This window comes from Schistocerca piceifrons, chromosome 5 (genome assembly GCF_021461385.2).
Source record: "Schistocerca piceifrons isolate TAMUIC-IGC-003096 chromosome 5, iqSchPice1.1, whole genome shotgun sequence".
Lineage (NCBI taxonomy): Eukaryota > Metazoa > Arthropoda > Insecta > Orthoptera > Acrididae > Schistocerca > Schistocerca piceifrons.
The window spans coordinates 83,139,443-83,160,101 of NC_060142.1; positions in this window are offsets into that span (position 1 = coordinate 83,139,443).

Consider the following 20,659-nt stretch of genomic DNA (forward strand, 5'->3'; position numbering starts at 1 on the left):
CATTATATTTATACCACCTTAATACAGAACAGCAGCTGAGCAAAGTTAATACAGTAGAATGTTGTTTAAGTCAAAATTATTTCTGCTTCCAAAGGAGCTATCATAAGCAAACAGACTGTCTGTCAATGGGCTCATCCTTACTTTTTTCCAAGTAGAAACGTTCCTGGACAATTGAGAAATGGATTTTCTTAAGAACAAACCACTGGTACACCGTGTGCATTAGTATAGATATGTCAATGATATTCTCTGTATGTGGAAAGTCTCCATTAGACAACTCCAAAAGTTCTTAGAAAATATGAACCAGTGCCATACTAAAATAAAGGTCATTATGGAGTTAGGGGTTTGCAACATTTATTTCCTAGACATCAACATACAGAATACAAGCAACATAAATATAAAAATTACCAGGGGGACTCCTTTATTGACACATTCATTCCAACTTCCGCTCAGTGTCCAACAGCGCACTAACTTGCAGCATTCCATCATATAACTCACCATCTCCTTTCTATCCCCATGTCCCAAGACTATGTCTAATAACTTAATACAGTAAAATCAATAGCTACAAATAATGAATCTGAGTCAAACACTGTTGGCAACATTGTCAATAAAAGTGAAGATGAAAGCCAAATCTCTTCCGTACTCAGTGAAAAATACAAACAGAGAAAAAAAGAAAAGTGTAATTTATCTATTATAGGCAAAATTTTTGGTAGGAAATTTTTAAGGCAAAGGATTTCTCTATTTTTCTGTCTTACAGACATTAGTTAGATCTACCTTCAATTCAAAAGATAAACAACACGCCATGTTGAAAAATGGGATTTATAAGATGATCTGCAAAAAAAGTCAGTCCTGCTATACTGGACAGACTTGGTGATCAATATGTGCAATAGGCTCAGAGAATGCCATAGGAGCAGGAGATCAAAGAAGCCAAATTGCTTAAACAAGAACCATAAATCCATAACATATGTAGACATCCCACAAGAAGAGGGAAATAGTGCAAAGCTTACTCAATTAAAATAAATTGGGCCACACATTTACTATTCAATGAGCAAACTAAATTTAATTCTTCACCTCCATTACACAATGTTAAAACCTCTATAGAGAAGAATAATCTTGGTGCCTTCATTCATAAATGGATGATCCAAATTAAACAATGGAAACTCTAGGTAGGAATATCAGGGATGGGGGGAGAGACGAACACTGTCTGGTGGAGTGTGCAGGAGCTAGACTGTCAACAGGTGCAGCATCAGGATATTGTGGGGCAGGGAAGTGGGGGGAAAAATGAGCAAAAAGGAGAGTGGGGAAAGACAGTCAGATGCATTGGCTGTGGGCTTCAACTAAACAGGGTGGGAAACGAGAATGGGGAGGAGATGATAGAACAGAGGGGGTGGAAACTTTTGGGTGGAGAGTGTGTGGACAGTATGTTACTGTAGGTTGAGGTTGGGACAGTTACAGGAGTAGAGAATGTGTTGCAAGGATAACTTCCATCTGTGCAATTCAGAAAAGCTGGGGGTGCAGGGAAGGATCCAGATGGCTATGATAGTGAAGGAGCCATTGAACACACTTGATTTCAATGGCTGCTTCACTACTGAGCCACATGGAGCCTTCCCTCCACTACCAGCTTTTCTGAACTGTGCAAATAGGAGTTATACTAAAAACACATCTTTACTCCGGTAAGTATCCCAGCTTCAACCTACAGCAACATACAGTCCCTATACCCTCCACCAAACAGTTTTCACTCCTTCTGTTCTATCATCTTCTCCCCATTCTTATCTTCCACCCTGTTTGGATGCAGTCCCCTGCCAATGCATCTGCCCGTCTTACCCCATTCTTCTCCCTTTCCCCCCCCCCCCCCCCCCCCCCCCCTGCCCAGTGGCCTCCTGACACTGCACCTGTTCGCAGTCTTGTCTCTACAGATAGAATTCGTCTCTTTCCCCAACCATACACCTCTATGCCTTCCCCTTCCCTGCCCCCTCTATATTGCTGCTTGTATCCCACATGATAGTTGCATTCTGGCCCAAGACGCTGAAGTTGTCGGTCGTGTGCACATGAGGTGTGCTTGCTTGTATGTGTGAATGGTGTATCTCTCTCTTTTACTGATGAAGGCTATGCCTGAAAGCTTTATGTATGCATCTTTTTAATTGTGCCTGCCTGCAATTCGACATGTCTTTTTTACATTAAGTAGCAATCTGTCTTTTCCTATATTGTTGATGATCCAAATTCCCATTCCTGTGCACATAGATCTGAAAATGAGCTTTTAACCTTAAACCTAGGTCATACAATAACAATAAAGTTTGTGAACCCAAGCAAAAAAATGTTATGTTTAATTAATGCAAGAGAACAACTTTATTTTTGGATTTAGATACACAAATAGGGGAGATATTTTTCTGTACCAGTTAATTTTTATCATGTTTTTCAACCAGTTCTGAAAGCTTGTTGTTTTGCGAACTACACCTATATCCATACTCTGCAAATAACTATGAAATGCATGGTAGAATCTACTTCTCACTATTCCAGTTATTGGAACTTTTCCTGTTTTTATTTAAGTATGAGGCATGACAAGAATGATAGCTTAAATGCTTATATGCGCACTGTAATTAATCTAACCTTGTTTTCATGATGCGAATGGGAATGATAAACAGGGAGTGCAATGTATTTGGGTCAACTGAAAGTTGTGATCTACCCGTCTGCTAAGAACCACTATATTACTTTGTTGTGGTGGGTGACATCACAGTGGTGCAGTGTTATTGTCAGATTGTCTTTGTAGATGATGTGTTGCAGTATTTGGTGGTGCTCCTTTTTGTCAGAGGTTTTTGCTGCAAAACTGTTTGTTAGGTATCTTTTGTTAGTCAATTGACTTTGTTAGCCGAGTCTGAGAGGTTGTCAATGGAACAGTTTATGCTGGTCCACTAGCGAGTTAATTTGAGTTTGTGTGTTGTGGGTCATGGACTCCTGACTGTGGTTGGTATTGTTAGTGCTGATGGTTTTTTATGGACAGGAATAGTGTCTTTCTTTCTTTGTCCATATTAGATATGAGGGGAAAATTATGAGCAGGTCAGAATCGATGATGATGCAAGCCTTCATGAATTTTAGGGTTTTTGTTGTTAGTTTTTGGTAACTGTGCTGTAGTGTTGTTGGAAGGTATTGTGGATATTGTTTTACCACAATTTATTAGGTCACATTTTTGATATTATTTGTGTGGAAAGTTTTGGTTTGTTTTACTGAGGTCTTTATTTTAGACACTGAAACAATATATTGTCTGTTGTAGGCTGTATTGTGCTTTATTAAAATCGATGTCAATTGCACATTAGCTAATAGTGTGATTTTCCACAGTACAGACTACAATGCACAAAGTATTCTTTTATTAAACACTTAGAGACTGTGGAACCTCCTTGGAAGCACTCTCTTCGTGTTACAATAATATGAGAAGGGACGTTGCTACTCACCATATAGTGGAGATACTGAGTCGCAGATAGGCACAACAAAAAGATTCTCACAATTAAAGCTTTTGGCCATTAAGGCCTTCATCAGAACAAACAAACAAACAAACAAACACACACACACACACACACACACACACACACACACACACACACACACACACACACACACACACGCGCGACTGCAGAGACTCTGCAGGCAACAAACCACACAGCGAGCAGCAGCATCAGTGCATGATGGGAGTGGCGACTGGGTAGGGGTAAAAAGACGGCTGGGGTGGGCAGAGGGAGGGATACTATGGTGAGGGTTGTGGACAGTGAAGTGCTGCAGCGTAGGAGGTCAGGGGATTGGGGGGGGGGGGAGTGAGGGGGGGGGGGGAGAGGAAGTAGTGGAAAAGGAGGTAGGTATTGTGGTGGAATGACAGCTGTCTAGTGCTGGAATGGGAACAGGGAAGGTGCTGGATGTGTGAGGACAGTGACTAATGAAGGTTGAGGCCAGGAAGATTACAGGAATGTAGGATGTACTGCAGGGAAAGTTCCCACCTGTGCAATTCTGAAAAGCTAGTGTTGGTAGGAAGGGTCCATATGACACAGATTGTGAAGCAGCGATTGAAGTGAAGGACATCATGTTTGGCAGTGTGTTCAGCAACAGGGTGATCCACTTATTGCTTGGCCACAGTTTGTCAGTGGCCTTTCATGTGGACAGACAGCTTGTTGCTTGTTATGCTTATATAGAATGCAGCACAGCGGCTGCAGCTTAGGTTGTAGATCACATGACTGGTTTCACAGGTAGCCCTGCCTTTGATGGGATAGGTGATGTTAGTGACCGGACTGGAATAGGTGGTGGGTGGTGATTTGGGGGGGGGGTTGTATGGGACAGGTCTTGCATCTATGTCTATTACAGTCATGAGGTAAGGGATTGGAAGCAGTGGTTGTGTAAGGATGGATGAGTATATTGTGTAGGTTCCGTGGATGGTGGAACACCACTGTGAAAGGCGTGTGAAGGAAGTGGGCATGACATTTCTCATTTCAGGGCCTGATGACAGGTGATTGAAACCCTGGCGGAGAATGTAATTCAGATGCTCCAGTCCTGGGTGGTAATGAGTTACAAGGGGACTGCTACTCTGGCTGGATGGTGGGACTTGGAGACTGGAAAGATAATGCACAGGAGATTTGATTTTGTTCAAAGTTGGGAGGATAATTACAGTCATTGAAGGCTTTTGTCTGACCCTCTGTATATTTCAAGGGGGACTGCTCATCACTGCAGGTGAGATGACTATTTGTGGCTAGGCTGTATGGAAGGGACTTCGTGGTATGGAACAGGTGGCAGCTGTCAAAGTGGAGGTATTGCTGGCAGTTAGTAGGTTTGAGATGGATGGAAATTCTGATGTAGCCATCTTTGAGGTTGAGGTCAACATCTAGGAAGATGGCTTGTTGGGCTGAATAGGACCAGGTGAAGCAAATGGGGGAGAAGTTGTTGACGTTTTGGAGGAATGTGGAGAAGGTGCCCTCACCTTCCATCCAGGTAGCAAAGATGTCATCAATGAATCTGAACCAAGTGAGGGGTTTAGGATACTGGGTTCTAGGAAGGATTCCGCTATATGGCCATGAATATGTTGGCATAGGTTGGTGCCATGCCGCTGCCCATAGCCGTACCCCATGTTTATTTGTAGGTAATGCCTTCAAAGGAGAAGTAGCTGTGGGTGAAGATATATTTTGTCATGGGGACTAGGAAGGAGTTTGTTGGTTTGGAATCTGTCTGGCACTGGGAGAGGTAGTGTTCAATAGTGGTAAGGCCATGGGCATTAGGAATGTTAGTGTACAGCGAGGTGGCATCAACAGTGACAAGCAGGGCACTGTGTGATAAAGGGACAGGAACGGTGGAGAGTCAGTAGAGGGAATGGTAGGTATCTTTTATATAGGAGGGTAGGTTCTGGGTGTTGGTCTGAGAGCAGAGATTGTCTCAGTGGGGGCACAGTAACCAGCCACAATGGGGCATCCTGGGTGCTTAGGTCTTGGACCCTAGGAAGCATGTAGAAGGTAGGAGTGTGGGGATTGGTAGTGGTGTGTAGAGAGATGGACTCCAGGGAGAGGTTCTGGGGTGGTCCTAAGGATTTGAGCAGTGATTGGAGATCCTGCTGGATTACTGGAATGGAGGATGATAAGGTTGGGATCAGTTTTTAGATGGTGGACTGTGGTTCTTTCTGCGGATGTAAGGTTAGTTTGCATATTGAAGGATTTGTGGAATGGTGGTGAGGCAAAGTTTGCACTTAAGAAATTCTTGGAAGTTTGGGGGCAATGGGGGTGGCTCACAGTTGGATGGAAGAGGGAACTGAGTTAGACAAGTTTCAATATTGGTCTTTATTTGATTCTGATTGGTAGGGAATAAATTTGCCCGCTGTAGAGACCAGGAGAAGGAGAGAAGATATTTAACAAGTCCTGAATGATTTAATTTGGGAGTGGGGCAAAAGGTGAGGCATTTAGAAAGGACTGATATTTCTATGGTGCTAAGGCTTCCACATGAAAGGCCACTGACAAACTGTGGCCAAGTAATAAGTGGATCACCCTGTTGCTGGACATGCTGCCAAACATTATGTCCTTCAAGCCAACTACTGCTTCCACAGCCTGTGCCATATGGATCCTCCCCACCAACACCAGCTTCTCTGAATTGCACAGGTGGGAACTTTACCTGGAGTACATCCTACATTCCCATAATCCTCTTGGCCTCAACCTTCATTAGTCACTGTCCTCGCCCATCCAGCACCTTCCCTGTTCCCATTCCAGCACTAGACAGCTGTCATTCCACCACAACACCTGTCTTTTTATTTCTCTCCTTTTCCGCTACTCCTCTTCCCCCCGCCCTTGCACTGCCCCGCTTTCCCCCACTCTCCCCTGCCCTTCATCTAACTTTCAGCACTTCACTATCCACAAATCCCACCATACTATCCCTCCCTCTCCCCACCCCAGCCATCTTGTTACCCCCACCCAATTGCTACCCCCGTCAAGTGAAATTATTGGTGTTAGATATCTGAGTTGAGTTGCATGTGGGTCCCTCACTTCAGGGCTTTTTTGTAGGTCAACCAAAATTTACAATAACAATGATTTATTTATTTATTTTTGAATGTTGAGAAATTTGTGTGCTTGATTTTTGGGTTAATATTTGTCATCATCATATATTTAACCACTCCCACTGCCCCCCCCCCCCCTTCATTTTATTGCTATAGTCAAATAGTTTGTTTGTTGTATATGTTTTTATGCGGGGTAATGACTGGCATCATGGTTGCCATGTTGTGTATGCTTGAATTAAGGGTGTTTGCCATCTTGGTGATGTCATGGAGCAAAGCAGACAGGTGGTAACACAAGTTCTGGTAAACCCACATACTCCTAGCTTACTCACTTACAGTTGGTTCTCGAAACTTTGGAAATAAGTTTTCATGGCATAGTTTGTGTCAGTTTTCAAGCATGTGCCATTTCAGTTTTTTCATGGGTCCGTGACACTCTCCCATGAGTCAAACAAACCTGTGACCATTCATGCTGCCATTTTCTGTCTCCCTGAATATCCCTTATTAGTGCTATTTGGAAAAGGCTTGAGCAGTATTCTAGGATGGTATGCATGAGTGCTTTGTAAGTAATCCCCTTTGCAGGCTTAATGCATTTCCAAAGATCTGGATTCTGCCATGTGCTTTATCTTCAACTGAGCCAGTGTGACTTCTACATTTCTGTTCCTACAAACTGCTACACCTAGGTATGTGTAAGAGTTGAATGGTTCCAGCTAGGACTTGTTAATATTAAAGTCATATTTTATGTTTAGTGAAGTGCTAAATTCTACATTTCTGTACATTTAATGTAAGTTACCAATCTTAGCACTGCTTTGAAATATTATCAAGATCAGACTAATATATAAGTAGGTTCTTACATTTAAAGTTACTCTATCATCTCTCACTGTGACTATCCATCCAGGATAACAATCTGTTTTCCACTACCAAGAAATCATCAATCTGATAACAAATTTTGCTTCATATTTTTTGGAACTTAAGGAGGACTGCATCTGCTTAACTGCTTTGATCTGCAGCTTTCATTGTGTATCTACATGAATAAATGTATAGTTCTGAGAGTTTTCAGAAGCTCATTGCACAAAACGTATTTTGTAATACTTAGCAGTTGTGATTTATAGTTATTGTATCACCTGTTATAACTAATGCGTCTTGTTACATTTATTTATTTTTTTACACATTTAATTCTGTAGGACCAAATTGAGGAGCAAATTTCCAAGGCTGTGGAAGATGTCAGTCATGTAATTAAACATAAAAGTAATAACAGATAAAATAAAATGTTTATGAACCCAAGAAAGTGCAGCCATAAGTTTAAGTAAATGCAGTAAACAATATAACTAAAGAATCAGCTTAATGTTTCACGGAACTGCTCAACAGTATAGAATGAGAGACCCATGAGGAAACTCTTCAGTTTTGATTTACAAGTGCATGAGGTTACTGCTACGACTATTGAATTTTTGTGGTAGTATATTGAAAATGGATGCAGCAGTACAGTGCACACCTTTCTGCACAAGAGTTGAGGGAGTTCGATCCAAATGCAGGTTGGATTTCTGCCTAGTATTAACTGAGTGAAAGCTGCTAATTCGTAGGAATAAGCTGATATTGTTAACAAGAAAGGATAGTAAAGAATATAGAGGTCAGTGTCAGAATACCAAGACTAGTGAACAGAAGTTTACAAGAGGTTCCCAAGCTTAAACCTCTTATTGCCCGAACTGCCCTTTTCTGAGTCAAAAATATCATTTGAGATGGGGTAGAGTTACCACAAAATATAATACTATATGACACAAGCGAACAAAAATAAGCAAAGTAGATTAATTTTCATGTTGAATGATCAGTTACTTCCTTCAGACACCATTCAAATAGTAAGAATGGCATCATTAAGTCTTTGAACAAGATTCTGAAGGTGGGATTTCCACAACAGTTTACTATCTATCTGAACACCTAAAAATTTGAACTGTTCAGTTTCACTAATCATATTCCCATTCTATGAAATTAGAACATTGGATTTTGTTAAATTGTGTGTTAGAAACTGTAAAAACTGATTCTTACTGTGATCTTATTTTCTACAAGCCATGAACTTATGTCTTGAGTTGCACTATTTGAAACAGAGCCAATGTTGCATACAACATCCTTTACTACCAAGCTAGTGTCATCAGCAAACAGAAATATTTTAGAATTACCTGTGATACTAGGAGGGCATACCATTTATACAAATAAGGAACAGGAGTGGCCCCAACACTGATCCCTGGGACAACCCCCATTTGATTGTCCCCCTAGTCAGAGCCATTCTGAACACTGTGAATAATGACCTTTTGCTGTCCGTTGCTAAAGTAAGAGGTGAACCAATTGTGAGCTACTCTCCATATTCCATAATGGTCCAAATTCTGTCCCAATATTTTGTGATTGACACACACCTTAGTTAAATCAAAAAATATGCCTAGCATTCAAAACCTTTTGTCTGAACCTTACAGAGAAAAGAGAATATAGCATTTTCAGTTGTTAAACCACTTCTAATGCCAAACTGTACATTTGATAGCAAATAATGTGATATAAAATAATCAGTTATCCTTAAACACACAGCCTTTTCAGTAACTTCAGCAAGCACTGATGGCACAGAAATAAGTGTAAAATTGTTAGCATTATCCTATTCTCCCTTTTTATAAAGTAGTTTTACTGTTGAGTACTTTAATCATTCAAGGAACTGACCATTCTTAAAGGAAAAACTACAAATATGGCTAAGTGCAGGGCTAACATGTGAAGCACAGTACTTGAATATTCTGCTTGGCACTTCAGCATATCCATGAGAGTCCTTAGTCTTCAGTGGTTTAATTATTGACTCAGTCTCTCCCTTGTCAGTATCACTGAGTAGTATTTCGCACATCAATCTCAGAAAGGCATTTTCCAAAAGAATTATATGATTCCCTGTAGAAACTAAGGTTTTATTTAAGTCATAAGCAATGCTCAGCAAACGATAGTTAAATACTGTGCATTTATCTGACTTACCAATAACATAAATATTTTTTACTATGAACTCTATATCATCAACCATGTGCTGCTGACCAGACACTTCCTTCACAACTGACCATGTGATTTTATTACTCTGTGCATTAGTTGTTGTATTTGTGTACACATACTCTTTGCCTTCCTAATAACATTTTATGCACCTTACAATACTGTTTGTAATGGGCTACTGTAGCTTGATTGTGACTACTTCTAACATTTTGATATAATTTCCACATTGTTCTATTTCATATTCTTATCTCACTAGTCAGCCATCCAGGCTGCCTTTCACTGCTAGTTTCCTGTTTAGAATGTTCTAATGGAAAGAAACTCTCACAGAGCATAAGAAATGTGTCAAGGAAAGCATCATATTTGTCATCTATGTTACTGGCTTTCTAAACTTCCCACTGCTCTTGTTCCTTAACGACATTTAAAAAACACTATTGCCATTGGGTTAGCTTTCCTACATAGTTTGTAAATATATATAACATTTGTTTGAGTACAAAAGCCTTTTGGTGTAATAATTGGTGCATCATGATCTGAAAGGTCATTCATCCTTTTACTAACAGAATGCCCATCTAGTAATGAAGAATGAATAACAATCTGTCTGACTGTGCTAATCTTCCCCTGCACCCTTGTACAATAATATACAAAATTAATACTGAAGTCATCAATTATAACTAATTTATGGTACTTAGTATAACATGAACAAGAATCCTCTTTGGCTTTAGCAGAAATACTCTGGCATCAGAGTTAGGGGACCTATAAACTACAACCATTAGAAGTTGTTTCACTAAATTCAACTGCTCATGCACAACATTTGAACACCTGTTCAGTGCAGTGCTTTGATATATCTATGGACTCAAATGGAATAATATTTATGTACATAGACACTCCCCAGTCCACAAAGAACTCCTTGAAAAAGCAGCCGACCAATCTGTATCCTGGTAAAGGAAACCTCTGAACTGTCAAATTATTTAAGAGGTGGTCAGATACACCAATAATGTCAGGGTCAACACTTCTAAACAGTTCACTAACTTTATCTCTAATACCTCTTATATTTTGATGAAATATGCTAATTCCTTATCTGTTTGGATACCTCACCATCTCTGAAGGTGATTCGTGTGTCAGAGGGACTTCCCTTAAGCTGACTTCAGTCTAAAGAAGGTGCAGCTCCAACACCAACTCCTCCAGAAATTTTTCTATGAATGATCCCACCACCACCCACTACTCCGTCACCTATAAACCTTGAGAGCCTCCCCTTTCCATACCTATTGGAGTACAGGCCATGCCTAGTGAAACTCGATCTATTGATAAACTCAACTGGACCTCTGCAATGTGAACCATGCTCTCTGCCATCAGTGCCTTCTCCAGCCCCATGTTAATATGTCTAACAGCAGAATTAAGATGAGACCAATTATGAAGCTGATACAGTTGCACCAGTATGAGTAGCTAATTTTGCTAGGTCACCACCTACATCATATTCTCCGTCCCTATCAAGACAATTTCCTGCTCCACCCACAATCACTATCTGATCATCTTTCATAAAATTTCCTACATAACTCCCCTATGCTGTTAGTCACCTAAGCCAACCCTGCACTAGGCTTCACAATGCTGGTGACAAGGTTTTCACTTTCAACATGAGTGTAAAATTTTGGAGACCAACCATTATTATGAAAATAACTTTTAGGAATTATGGAGCAGGAAGCTTATGGAATCTAGCTGGATGTTACTGAGTGAAGTTAATATGAATTTATTACTGACAGTGGCACATACGGAAAGATGGCATGCATACAGGACAGTTGCTCATAGTGAATCGAGAATGGTTCAAGTGACAAAGATATTCCTCATGTGAGAGGTCTAATTAATATCAGTGCAAAAAAAAGTTTTATTTCTTGATATTTTGCATCATCAATGAGGGACGAACAATTCAGTTTAAATTCTGCACAGGTTTCTTGACTGAGAATACAGTACATGATCTCAAAGGTCAATTCTAGTAGAATTAAATGACAAAAAATACCATGTTAGCATTTTCTGTGGTTTTTCTAAGGCCTCTGACATTACAGACATTAAATGCTGCTAGGAAAACTAAAATGATATCACATTAAAAACATTGTTCTTGTGTGGATGGAGTCAGATCTGTACAATAGAAAACAGGGTGTCACATTAGCAATTAACACAAAAGTAGTAAAATTAAATTCAGAGTGGGGAAATATCAAGTATGATGTGCCACAAGGTTCGATTCTTGGTCCAAATAAATGATTTACTGGGGACACAAGAGGACTCTTCAAAATCTGTAATGTTTGCTAATGACGCAAGTATACTGAAAAAAGATTCAAACACAACCATGCCAGATGCATTGAGGATAATTATGGAACTTGCATATCGAATAACGGCACTCTTCATCTTGCAAAAACTCATACTATGCAACTGCAAAGAAATAAAGTGATTTACACAAACTGGAAGTAGATACCTTTGTGTATATCTACATATACATACTTACTCCACAAGCAATGGTATGGTCCATGGCAGGTGGTACCTTTTATCACTACTAATGATTTCCTATCCTGCTGCACTTTCAGATGGGGTGAGGGGAAAATGGCCATTTATATGCCTCTGTAAGAGCTCTAATATCTCTTATCTTCATGGTGCGAATTGTATGTTGGCAACAGTAGAATCATTCTGCAGTCAGATTCAAATGCTGATTCTGTAAATTTTTCCACATAATGCCTTGTGAAAAGAATGTCATCTTCCCTCCAGGGATCCCCATTTGAGTTCACAAAGCATTTCTGTAATATTCACATGCTGATTGCCCATATTATCAGCAAATCAAGCAGAACATGTTTGAATTGATTTTATGTCTTCTTTTAATCTGATCTGATGGAGATCCCACACACTTGAGCAGTGCTCAAGAATGGATTGAACTAGTGTTCTATATGCTGTCTCCTTTATAGATGAGCTACACTTTCCTGAACTTCTCTCAATAAACCTGAGTTGACCATTCTCCTTCCCTACTGACTTGCTTATGTGCCCATTCCACTTCATATCACTCTGCAATGTTAGGACTAGGTATTTAATCAATGCAGCTATGTCGGGCAACACACTACTAATGGTGTATTTGAACGTTATGGGATTTTTCTCATCTGCGTTAATTTACATTTTTCTACATTTAGAGCTAGCTGTGACCCGTCATACAAACTAAGAATTTTATCTAAATCATTTTTATCTCCCTACAGTTACTCAATGATGATGCCTTTCTGTACACCACAGCATCATTGATAAACAGCTGCAGATTGATACTCTCCATGTCCATCAAATCTAGAAATATGGAATCTGCATGTTGACCTTCATCCGTGATCAGCAGTATGTCATGCGAGAAAAGGGAAACAAAGTTTTAGATGAGCAATGCTATCTAAATCCATGCTAATTTGTGGACAGAAACCTTTCTGTCTCGAATTCTACAGCAAACCGCTGTTAAGGACATGGGTCTCTAATTATGCAGGTTCTTTTGTTTGTTTTTCTTATATACAGGAGTCACCAGCGCTTTTTTCTAGTCACTTTAGTCATTGTGATGGATGAGAGATGGGTGATAAATGTGAGCTAAGTATGAGGACAGTGCCATAGAGTACTCTTTGTAAAACTGAATTCAAATTCCATCTGGGCTGGGTGTCATTTGTTTCCAACTCCTCCAGTTGTTTCTCTGTGCCAGGGACGTGTATTACTGTGTCTTCCATGCAGGAATCTGTGCTGTGGTCGAATGACAGTATGTTTGTATGATCCTCCTGCATGAATGATTTATTAAGTGTGTAATTTAATACTTTACTTTCCCTTTTGCTATACTCTAATGGCACACTAGATTCATCTAGTGACTGGATGGAAGCCTTTGACCCACTTATTGGTTTCACATAGTACCAGAATTTTTCAGGGTTCTTGGCAAGATCGTTTGCTAAGATAAGGTGGTGGAAGTTGTAGGCTTCATGAATCAATCTTGGTACAGACACACAGGATGCCTTCTTGATGGATTTATTAACTTTAAATAACCATTGTCACTATGATAGGATGATCACTAATTGTTGTGATTTGGCAGGAGCCAATTCACGGAGTTTGGAGGAAGCCGAAAGGCACGCGTTTAAGCTCATGCAGGCTGGCGTGAGGTCTGGAAAATGACAAGGAATTATAGTAGCCAAAAATAGTACATAGCTTCTGGAATACTTAACTTTAATCCATAATTGGAGAACATCACACTTTTTGATACATTAATAACAATCTCAATATAAACTGGTAATGGCGCCTTGCTAGGTCGTAGCAAATGACGTAGCTGAAGGCTATGCTAACCATCGTCTCGGCAAATGAGAGCGTATTTGTCAGTGATCCATCTCTGGCAAAGTCTGCTGTACAACTGGGCAAGTGCTAGGACGTCTCTCTAGACCTGCCGTGTGGCGGCACTCGGTCTGCAATCACTGACAGTGGCGACACGTGGGTCCGACGTATACTAATGGACCGCGGCTGATTTAAAGGCTACCACCTAGCAAGTGTGGTGTCTGGCGGTGACACCACACTAATGCCTTTCTGTGTACTGTCATCACTGTTAAGGTCAGGCCTGTTTATAGCTACAAGGTTAAAAATGTTTCCATTGTGTTTGGGTTGTCTAACTAGCTGTTCAAGACAGTTTTTTGAAAACATTTTCAAAAGTACTTCACAAAACTGTCTGTCCATACCACCTGGAATGAGTCCATAGGCATAACATTCTATTCTCTGTTGATAAGTCACTTACGCTGAATATCGTATGATCAAAGTGCATACACTGGGTTCTGGTAAGGCTCCTTTTGTGAAGTTCCAGGGTATCACCAGCTTGCAGACAAGTAACCAGAAATGTCAGTTCTGTCTGCTTTGCAGTCAGGAATCCCTCTCACTGTGATGACCTGAAGAAAAGATTGCTAGCATACTTTCGCTCAATTCTGTCCAGTGGCATCATCTTCTGGGGCATTGTAATTAACTGTTTACCCAACTGGGAGAGGCAACCTACAGTTTAATATGGAATTCAAAACATTTTTGTTTCTGGTAAATATCCACACCATTGACAGGTGATTGCTAGGTTAATGAACAGAAAAAAACAGGATCTGATCAAGGTTTGACCCCATGACCTACCAGTTTTGAGGCATGTACTAGACTGCCAGGCCTGACTTGGATTGTGCTCAAGCTTTGGTGCTGTGTGGAGTTGTGGCTATAGCACTAGATGACAATGCCATAATTTTTACAGTGGTGACAGACTTTTAACTCATCATAGTTCAGCAAGTTTCCACAAAATATTTATAAATTATATGCACGATCTTACTCAGGAATCAATTAATCCATCTGTGAGTTGAAACTGGATTAAAATCCCTATAGCAGTTCCTGAGATTAGCCCATACACAAAGACAAAAGCGAGCAGGGAACTTGTATAAATGGAGGAGGAGGAGGAGGAGGAGAATTGAAAGTACAGTTATATGGAAAGTACAGTTATGTGGAGTATCAAATGAAATTTGTGACTGTGTTGAGGAGCATGTTATCTTGGGTGGTGGGTCAGCAACGAGGTAGAAGTAATGTCAGGTATGCCATAGGGAACTGTGTTGGGACCCTTGCTGTTCTTGTTGTATGTAAATGACCTTCCAGACATTCTCATACTTTTTTCAGACGGCGTGGTTATCTATATTGATGTCCTGTCTGAGAAAAACTGCACAATTCAATCAGATATTGACAAAATTTCAAAATTGTGCCAAGACTGACACCTCTAAATGTTTGGAAATGTAAAATTATGCACCACTGAAAAAGGAAAAAAAAAGTGTTGGTATACTGTTACTACAGTATCAGTAAGTCACAACTAGAACTGTATTTGTAGGAATATGAAATGGAACACTCAAATAGGCTGACATAGGTAAAGCAGGTGGCAGACATAAGTTCATTGGTAGAAAATTAAGAAAATGGAGTCAGCTTACAAAGGAGACTGGTAAGCAATACATCTGTACTAACACTGTAGAATATTAGTCAGACATGTGCAACTGGTACCAAATAAGAGTAACAGTGGATTTTGAATATATACAATGAAGGACAGCATGAGTGGTCACAGGTTTGCCTGACCCACTGGAGAGCATCAGAAAGGTATAGAAAAAAATTGAACTGGCAGTATAGTCACAAACTGTCCCATGAAAGCCTATTTAGTAAGTTTCCAAAACCAGATTTAGGTGATTAATCTAAGAATACAGAGCAACCTCTGATATATAACTCCCACAGTGATTACAAAAACGAGATTTGACAAATTATAGTAAATTTCCTTCAAACAGAAAAGCTTCTACCTACAAATCAGTGTGGGTCTAGAAAGCATTGCTTGTGCAAAACTCAGCTTGTCCTTTTCTTATATTATATCATGCATAAAGACAAACCATGGCGGAACAGCAACAGGCAGTGCCTGTATTCCAGCATTTTCAGGAAAGCATTTGACACATCATATGGTAGCATACTGGGTGTGCATGTAGGCGTAGATGAAGATGTGACTGGAATGGGAGGAGGCCCTAATAACTGGTGCAATTGGGATAGCTGGTATATTTTTCCTTCCTGTATTTTTATAATATCATCATTATCATCTGGAGCACTGCCTTGAAAATAGAGAAATTATTAAATAAGTGCAACTGAACAATAAGGATATTATGTAAAGTAGGCATTTAAAAATCTTACAGAGGGCTTTTCAAAGACATATGAGTACTGACAATCACTTTCAAGGCCTTTACTCTGCTTAACCATCTGAGTGCTGTTGTGTGTCAACACTGAGTCATATCTCTGCTACAGTCTCCCAGCAGCTGTTTAAAGTGTGGGTTGATTAGTCAGAATATTTCTGTGGATTTGCTGTTATAGTCTCACACTGGTGTTGTCAACTTCACATTGATGTTGTCGTCTTCATGTGATGTGTATGACTGTTCATTATTTTAATCAGAGTATTGTTCTGCACGATGTGTTCTGCCACAGAGGTGAGGCACATTTAAATTTTGCTACAAAAATGAGACATCATAGTCATAAAGAGTGAGAAACCATAATGAAAATGGGTGTCACACCTACAGTGAAATTTCCTGTATTAGCAGTTGAAAAAACAATGTCAGTATGAGAGTTCTGAATGATGCACATCAGCAAGTATAACATGCTAGTCAGTTTTTCCCACAGTAGATGGAATTGGGTCCCCCAGGTCTCACACACCTCTTTTGCGAGTATGTGCCTGCCCACCATGGGGCCTCAACCGTTGCAGCACTACCATACATCCCTTTCCGTGTTATGAGTCTATCAACCTACTATTCTCTATTCCTTTCAAATGGCTGGTCTTCTTGGTGCCGATTGCGCTTGGATGTGGTTTGTGTTTTGAACACTCAGTTACTTACCTTCTTGCCTTCTACAACTTTTCATTGTTAGTTATTTGATCCCCCTCTTGGATTTGATGTGGTACTTCTTTTTTAAATTTTACAGAAGTGTGAATTGTGCAGATAAGGTTACCCAGTGCAGTTTATATTTCCACTTTTTGGTCTTTTCTCTCATTGCACCCTTTTTTCTTGCAACAGTAATAAGCCCAGAACCCAGCATGGTAGCCATTCTGTTGGGGAGGGGCCTTGTCAAGTACCTGCATGGTGGCAGCCTCCTGATCATGCAGGGATTGCACTGTTGGTTCCTGACTTCGAAACTTCCCACACGAGCCTAACGGTATGTGCCTGTCCTGGCTGGAGCAGAGGGACTTAAGGGCAACAGTTTACCAGCCAGGTAACCATTACTGTGGCTGGGCAACAAATCTCCCTCCCCCCTCCCTCCCCCCAATACTTGCTTTGCTCTAGGGTGGGTGCTCAGTCACAGGCACTGCTTTCCTGCGACAAGCTGGGTGATATTCTTGTCATTATAACACCCCTCCCCCAAAACCTGACTACGGTATAGGGTATCATTTTCCACTGAAATGTCCTTTTGTGAGCTGACGATGAGTTGCATGCTAATTTGGAGCGGTGAGGTGTGCATTATGTCCAGTAGGAACCAGAAGACAACAGAGTTGGTACTGGAGCCTTCATCTTGGTCTTTGAAGGTGACCCAGTGCCTGAGAAGATGAAGGTGATCGTGTATCATTCTCAAACTGTATCTTCCTCCTCCCATGCAGTGCTACAAATGCATGCAATTTGGAGACACTTCTTTGCCTTGCATCACAAGCCCAGTCTGTAGGGGCGGTGGCCATAATTTGCATATGAATACTCCTTGTTCCTCTCCTCCCATCTGTGGGGGGCACCAGGCTGCACCGTATTCAAACGTGAAAAGAACATCCAGGAATACAAGACCTTTGATGACTTCACACATCAAGAGGACAAGAAGAAATATCATTGTCTAAATCCTGCTCATGTATGCTATAGCTACCATGATGATGTCCACTTTAGTGACTGTGCTATCACCCTATGTGTCTTCTACATCTGGCACTTGGGACTGCCTGACTACACCCACTCCCCTGGTGACTGAGGGTTCTCCTCCTGCTGCTCCCCCACCCCCACCCCAAACACACACACACTTTTTCACTTTTTGTGAGGAGTGACTCCCTATACCCTGGAGATGTCAGTCCCCAACCTCCAACCAGAGAAGCGACACCCTCATCTTGCTTCTCTTACCAGGAAGGGTTCCCTCAAGATGCTCCCTTCCCAGGACTCTGCTGACCTGCAGTTGGATGCCAACTGGTGGCTGCAGGAGTCACAGGTTGCAGGTTCTAGGACTTCATATTCCCCCCAAGCCTCAGAATCTGGGGCAGATGAGCCAAGTCTAAATCATCTAAGGAGAAGTAGTAGTCCTCCAACAAGAGGGAAATTCTGATGACCTCTGTGCCGCCAGTCCCTTCATGTTCCACCTCTGTATCCAAGGCAGCATTTCTGGTGGCCCCTGTGGCCTCCATCCACCCCCTCCCCCCATGCTCCCTGATTCAAAACAAACATGTACTGATGGTGTATCTTCACAACCAGCAGCCGCAGAAAGTACTGAGACATGACCGGCCTCTTGATCCTTTCACACCTCCACAGGGTACCGATAGCATGGTCATCCAGGGGGAATGAAATGTTTTTTTTGCCATCACTTGGCTGAGCTATGGCATATTTTGAGTGTTTCTCTTGCATTTGGCCTCTCCCTCTAGAAAACTTGTTTTACAGCAGTGTGGACCCCTACTCTCCACGGCTATTGGGGGCTGTTTTAAGAATTGCACTTACTGAGAAAGAGCATCAGGTGATATTTGCAAGTATGTTCTGGAATCTATCTACAGCAAACGCTGTGATTGTTTATGCGAAGACATCTCTGGAATTTACCATCTTTTAAGTGTATCTCTTTGCTGATGATGAAGTGTCCCACAACACTTCATCTGCACTGTTCTCTCAACTCCCCTCGCCTTCAGAATATTGAGTGACACAAATGCCCACAACCCTTTATGGGTTGGAACTGTGACCACTGGCTGTCAAAAACTTGGTCACAGAGCTTGATATTTGCCCCTAAAATGCTGGTGTTCCCACACACTTCACTATGGCATATGGGTCTTATTCGGCCATTGACCTTCCTGTCCGCATCCCGTGTCTTCCTCACGTTCATACGTTCGAGAGTGCATCGTGTCCCATGCAACAGTGATCATTATTTGATCATTTTGACATGCTTTCGACATCACTCGCTTTGGTGTCCACCAAGATGGGCTGTTTCCAAAACTGACTGTGATGCTTTCACTACTGACATTGCCCTTCTCACCCTGCCACATAGAGGTATCAATGAAGCTGTCCAGAGCACAACTGCAGCCATTGGCAGTGGAAGCTATCCACTCCACTCTTCCTTGGGATTCCCCTGTTGGAAGACAGTACCTTGGCAGATCACTGAAAACACTATGGCCAGTAGAGACTACAGGTGCGCTCTCCAACACCATAGGTGATATCCATCGATGGAGCTTCTCATTGCCTTTAAATGCCTTCATGCCCAGGGCCACCACCTCATAAAACGACAGAGACGAGAAAGCTGGGAGCAGTATGTTGCTACCACTGGAGCATGCACCCCTCCTTCACAGGTTTGGGCAGAGATTCGATGCCTCTATCAGTACCTCCCAGGTGCACCTAGTATTTCTGTTAATGTTGATGTCTACACTGACCCAGATGCTGTTTCTGAACTTTCTGCTTTTCATTATGCTTGAGCCTCTCTCTCTGAGAATAATCAGCATGTTTTTCATGTCCTCAAACAGTGGGTAGAATGACTTCCTTTACCATTTGCTACATGTCACATGGAACCTTATAATGCTCCACTGAGTGAGTAATTGCTCAGTGCCTTAGCCCTTTGTCCTGACACAGTTCCAGCCCAGCCTATACCCACAGCAAAATGCTCAAACACTTATCAGTGGATTGCCAGTGTCGCATCCTTGCCATTTTCAACTGTATCTGGATTGAGGGTGAGTTCACATCTCAATGGCAAAAAAGTGTAATTGCCCCAATACTGAAACTGGATAAATACCCCCTCACATCTGTGTTGGTACCTTGAGTCTCAAGATCTTTTGGATTTGTCCCAGTGCAATGTACGTACAGTGCTGACAATTTGCAGTTTGGTCTGCCTGGATTTTGCAACTCTGTTACCTTTCGCCCAGTATCAACAACTCATCACTGTCTTCTTTGACTCACAAAGGGCTTACTTTACCACTTGGAATAAATATGTACTTGATACACTCATGAGTGAGGTCTATGAGGCCGATTGCTGATTTTTAGCTGGAGCTTCTTTTGTCACCCTAGATCCCATGTTCAAGTTTGTGCTTTCCACCGGGCTCTGTATTGTGTGTTCCACTTTTCCTACTGGCTATCAACATTGTAGCTGCAGCTGTGGGATCTGCAGCATCACCCTCCCTGTATACTGACGACTTATGCACCTACTATTGCTGCCCAAATGTGGGTATTACTGAATGCGGACTGCAGGGTGACATATGAAAGGCGCAGTCCTCGGTTCTTGCCCATGGCTTTCAGTTATCCACCGCCAAGACATGCCATGCTCATCTGTCACTGCTTGTTATCCATCCCCATCCAGAGCTCCACCTTGAGGACCAAGTGCTCAATGTGGTGGAGTCTTATCGCTTTTTGAGATTTATCTAAGCTGACTGGTTCTGGTTCATGTGCCTTCCCCAAA